Source organism: Gossypium hirsutum, chromosome A11, assembly GCF_007990345.1.
Source record: "Gossypium hirsutum isolate 1008001.06 chromosome A11, Gossypium_hirsutum_v2.1, whole genome shotgun sequence".
In the NCBI taxonomy this organism is placed as follows: domain Eukaryota; kingdom Viridiplantae; phylum Streptophyta; class Magnoliopsida; order Malvales; family Malvaceae; genus Gossypium; species Gossypium hirsutum.
In genome coordinates, this window is record NC_053434.1 from 88,810,869 (window position 1) to 88,817,429 (window position 6,561).

Genomic DNA, 6,561 nt, shown 5'->3' on the forward strand with positions numbered 1-6,561 from the left:
TTTTGGTCGGGCCAATTAGTACAGTTTATTAGTCAAAATCTCCCATGTTACAGGGATCGACTACACTGACCTTTGCGCATTACGACTTGGATATCTCCCTGCACAGAGCTTCAATACTGATGTCGTTTGTTTCTATAGAAACTAGACTCAGAGAGGAATCTATACAAATATAGAATGACCCCTAATTATCTCTGGTTAATTTATAATGAATTTCCAAAGTCGGAACAGGGAATCCAGAAACCGTTCTGGCCCTGTCTCACGAGAACCTGAATATCTCTTAACATACTGTTCATATGATTGTTTCGTTACTTTCCTATGAAAATAGATTCACCAAGGTTCATTTACATAATTTATTCATTATTTAATTCAAATCATACTATTTTTTGTGATTTTCCAAATCTACATCACTGCTGCTGCCAGCATCTGCCTTTAAGGTAGACTTTACCTATTTCATAGTTTCCATGATTCAACTAGCCCTTTTAGCATAAATAGCACAAATTATGATAGTGATTAACCATTCCATACCAAATGATTATAACATTATGCTCAAACATATATAAGCCATTTTCGCATGGCTATATACATTAACCAAAATATTCTTCCGCCACTAGTCTATTTTATACATGCCATAAGATAATCCAAAACATAGCAGTACCAAACAGTGGATAGTGATAGTGTGACTAGTTGCTGACGATCCCCGAGCCTGTAGCTTCGCAATGAGATCTATAAAATAGACGAAACAGAGTAAACGGAGTAAGCATTACAATGCTTAGTAAGTTTTAAGCAGTGTCAACAGATAACAATCAAATTATAACATAGTTGTTCGTATTTTTGTTTCACTCTTCCTTCGGGCATACCATCCCTTTACCGAATATGCACATCTCATCATATACAATAGGCAGATAAACTTTCACATAAAAGTGAGCTCATGTGACATAGATATATCGTATGATTTCACATCACCTCTCACACTGATCCGATGTCACTTAATCATAGGAATAGTCTCAAAGATTGCTCTCGTATGCATCACATAACTACCTTATGATTTAGTGCAAATCAAGCTCACATATAAACTTGGAGTACATACCTGTTTAACCTTTCACATTGAATATATTTATAAGCAATTCTTATTACGAAGTCTTACCCGGACATAATCTCCACACGAAGTTATCGGGTCTTACCCGGACAAAATTCCCACATGTAGTCATCGGGTCTTTAGAGCTTGGATATAGTACGAGCACGAAGCTTACGGACATTAATCAGTGATAATATTCTCGTATAAAGCCTGCAGGGTTTTAACCCGGATATAGTACTGACACAAATGCCCTTCGGGACTTACCACATTTATGCACTTTCACATCCATCACGTTGGCCACTCGGCCCTGTCACATATATACACTTTCACATTCATCACATCGTCCATTAGGCCTTATCACATATATACACTTTCACATTCATCACATCGGCCATTAGGCCTTATTACATATATACACTTTCACATTCATCACATCGGCTATTAGGCCTTATCACATATATACACTATTAGGCCTTATCACATATATACACTTTCACATTCATCACATCGTCCATTAGGCCTTATCACATATATACACTTTCACATTCATCACATCGGCCATTAGGCCTTATTACATATATACACTTTCACATTCATCACATCGGCTATTAGGCCTTATCACATATATACACTATTAGGCCTTATCACATATATACACTTTCACATTCATCACATCGGCTATTAGGCCTTATCACATATATACACTTTCACATTCATCACATCGGCTATTAGGCCTTATCACACATATACACTTTCACATTCATCACATCGGCCATTAGGCCTTATCACATTTATACACTTTCACATTCATCACATCGGCCATTAGGCCTTATCACATATATACACTTTCACATTCATCACATCGGCCATTTGGCCTTATCACATATATACACTGTCTTGGCTGAATCTACATCTATCATTTTCCAATATCACAATTTAGAATTCACGTATGGGTTTAATCAATAGCTTATGAGCAACTAGAACAAGTTTATCAAGGTTTACAACACAATCTCAAATTCAGCACAAGCTGTTTTTCCTGAGCAATAGTCACTAAATCATTTATAACTGGAGCTACAAAACTCCAAATCACTTTCCGTTAACTTTTTCTGAATATAGACTTGTATATCTTCCATCCATAAAATTTCCATAATTTTAGGTTTGGCCAATCAATACCAGATTTTTCCTAAAGTTTCCCCTGTTTCACTGTTTGACTAATCTGACCACTCTTCACTACGAATCATATTTCTCATTCTACAGAATTCAAAATGTGTTGTATTTGATTTCATTTGAAACTAGACTCATTAAGGAGTCTAAGCATATAAATTTTATCTTATAACAATTTTTGTACAATTTATAATGATTTTCTAAAAACGGAACAGACGATTACAGTGTCATTCTGCACTGTCTCACACAACTTTAAATATCTCATTATCGGAAATAAATTTTCTTACACGGTTTCTTTTATAAGAAACTAGACTCATTAAGATTTAATTTCATAATTTATTCAGCCTCCCATTCAACTCCAACAATTTATGGTGATTTTCTAAATTCATGTTACTGCTGCTGTCCTGAGCAGGTTTATCACAATTTTACTCTTCTGACATATCCTTTTAGCACTTCATAATATCATATCCATTTGGCAACATATCATATCAATAACTTACCTATACTTCATAATAGCCATTAGGCTATATGCATAAAAATTTACAATAGAGTTATGATTCTTTTAATATGTGCTTAACATATCATACTCAATCACATTATAGGCTTTAATACTTTAAACTTACCTCGATCGCTAATGTACGTCAATTCCGACTATTCGACCAATTTCCCTTTTTCCACGATCCGACTTTGTTTCCATAAGCTCTTGATGCTCAATCAACAATTTTTAACTTCAAATTTGCAAATAGCAATGTCATCACTTTACATAACAGAAATTAAATTTCATTACTTAAACTATCCACGACAATCACCTTCCGAGCACCTTAATTTTCTTTAAGCTAAACCACCTCATAGTATACATATACACATTCGGCTAATTATAAAACAAATCAGCACTCATAACCAAATCATTGACTAAAATCACATTCGGTAATATGCTTTTAAATAATTTCAATATTTATTAACATCTAAAACTAATTTGCTTGGGGTGCCATGAATTATTCAAATCGGCCGAATATCATTGAATCTCTAAAATCATGCTTATAACCACTTGGCCGAGTTTCACATTTCAAAGCCACATATATATATTATTCAAAGTATTTAACAACACTTAAAAATCCAAAACCATAAAACTCAATTCATATAACACCAAACTCAATGCTAAATCACCCTAGGCACATTCGGCACTAGCACAAGCACACACACATTTAACTTTTCTAAAATTCAACTTTAACAAGCTTCCTATGCTTCCATGATAAAAACCGAATGCTCATCTTACCACCAACATGCATATTTAATTATCTCAAGCCTCTCTTAATCAATTTTATTCATAATAGCATGAACTCAACAATCCATTACTCATACAAAACAACATAACCGAAAACCTTACTCATTCCAAAAATTCAAATCTCAACTTGGTCACAAAAATAACTTGATATCTCACCAACACAACATCAACACCAAGCAAGAATGATGCATCCATGGCCGAGTGTCATTTCCATCACATAGCAAGATTTAGACCATGGGCTAGGTAGAACTCAAGCTAACAACTAAAACATGCATGCATCTCATGGAACATCATCAAACATACCTTAGCCTAGTTACATGCATGGCCGAACCTCTTCCAATGGATTTTGAACCTTCAGCACAATCCATAGATTCGGACCAGAATTGAATAAATGTATCTAGGGAGAATTCACTTTGCCTTTGAAGTGACTACTCCCTAGATACGCACATCATGATATTTTTTTTTAATTGATTCAATTTAAAAAAGACCTAAAGTTAGGGATTTATCAATCGGTAATGTTGCTCCAATACCCAACCAAAGGGCTACTGCAGTACCAATCAAAAAAACGGTCTTTCTTCTTCCTTCCTCCTTAAAATTTTCGGCCAAGGATGAACCAAAGGATGAACACTTTTTTTTGTTTTTCTTTCCTTCAACTCACGGCAAGGGGGGACAATCACACATATGCTTTTTTTTTTGTTTCTCATCCTACTAACACTAATATTTTATTGCCCATGCTCTTTATTTTATTGTTTCCTCCCATGATGCACCAACACAACATGTCTATGACATGTTTTGCCCATCACCCTTTGTCCATCCTAATGTCATGGCCGGCCACTACTAGATGGGGGGGAAATTGACATGCAAGTCCCCCCTTTTTCAACATGCACTAATAGGTCCTTATGTTTTGATCTATCACATTTCGAAAATGTCACACATAAGTCCTATTGACTAAATTCACATGAAATTTACTAAATCGAAGCTTAAAATTTTCACATATTTATTTTAGACAATAAATATCATGTTCAAATAATTTGGTTACTCGGTTTAGCGGTCCCAAAACCGCTTTTCGACTAGGGTCAAATTAGGGGTGTCACATGGCATCTATTATAGTAATAAAAAATAGAACCCGCTTAGCCATGGCAACGGGCTCAATCCTGGCAACTGACTCAACTTGCTAAGGTCTCTCAACCTTGGCCCATTTTATAGGCCACTTCGAAGAACTAGAAGGATCTGAATCCCTCTTATTCTTATTTTGATTCTTCTCATTGTCCCTTTTCTCACACTTCGCGTGCTTAATCTCGTCAGTAATTTTTGCCTTCTCCACCAGAGTTTCAAAGACTCGCTCCCATTTGAGAGCTACTAAAACCTTAATATTATACCTTAGCCCTTCCTCAAACTAGAAACTATTATCATAGTTTGCCTCAACTAAACCTCGAGCATATCTGTTCAACCTTGAAAATTCAGCCTCATACTCAGCCACTGATCTCTCTCCTTGAGTTATCCCCATAAACATGCATCTATAGGCTTTAACATAACTTGCCCCACATATTTATTCTAGAAGGCGTTTCAGAAATAGGTCCAAGTCACTCGTTTAGGCTGGATGCCTTTCAGAATAGTCAACCACCACTGATAAGCTTTATCGCAAAACAAATATAGTACACCCTTCAGTTTTTGCTCGGGGGTGTAGTCCAAATCATTCATTATTCTTTCTGTGGCCTCCAACCAGTACCCAGCCAAAGTCGGGGCGATCCCAGCGACTACCCTAAACAGTTCTCTTCTATTAGACTAAATTTATTTAGTTACTAGCCATCAGCTCTAAAAACTAGTATGGGTCATAGCGACCCTCTCTAACACCCTCAACATTGCTTGAGATAGTGTATTGTCCCCAACAGTTTGAGCCCTACACTCAGTCTCAGTGGTGGGAGTTCTAATCACCTCATATGGGTCTAAATTGGGAATACTGCCCATTGAAGATGGCTCAGCTTGAGACCTCCGACAGCGACCACCATGCCCACGGGTACCACATCTACGAGTTCCATGTGCACTCATTATCTTATCTACGATTTCATAGTTTTATGAATTAATTTAGGTTTTAAAAACCTTAAATATAAAGTTTTATCAAAAATGGTTATTAGATTTTAGAGACTGTTTTAGTTTTCTACAGTCTCTAAAAGCAAAGAATGGTACTAAAGTAGCAAAAAGTATCTAAATTATAGCTAAAGTTTGAAAGTTTCTTACTTGGATCGCCGCCAGAGTCTCTGTTTCATTCTTCCAAAAATCAAACAATCAAATTTAATACAAACTCTAATTAATGTAGAAATATATATATTTGAAATCATTTTGAACCCAAAAAGCATAGCCCGAGTTTTGTAACCTAGCTCTGATACCACTAAATGTAACACCTCAAACTCGACTTGGACGTTATGGTCGGATTATGAAGGTTACATCGTTACATAAAACATTGTCCGTTAATTCTCGTAAAAATTTAATTTTAACTCAAGTGTAAACAAAATTGATTAATTTATCAAAGCATAAGTATTCAGAAAATCAGATGAGAGCACTTTGACGTAAAACCTTATTTTATTGATTTTATTAAAACAAAACCACTCGCTTAATCACTTGTATCGTTTAACATCGTATTTGTTTTCAAAATCTTGTAGCGAAAAATAGGTTAGGGTTCTTAACTTATAAAATCATAGTATTTCATAAATTATGTCATATTGTTAAAAATACCATTTATGAATATTACATTTGCAAAAATAAATACCAAAACAAAAATTAATGTCCCAAAACTAGTAAAGAGTCCAAAATCTCGAAAAATCCAAAATTAAACCCAAAACATACTTAAAAATCAAGATGTCTAAGTTGAGCTCCAGAATCGCCACCAAATCCTAATTCTGAGAATAACTTGAAACATATTAAACAAATGTGTGAATTGGAAGCCCAGTGTGTGACTTGACCCACAAATACAATTTTACTTATAATACACATATATACCAATAACATAGCAAAATTTCATATTTTTCAATAACTTACA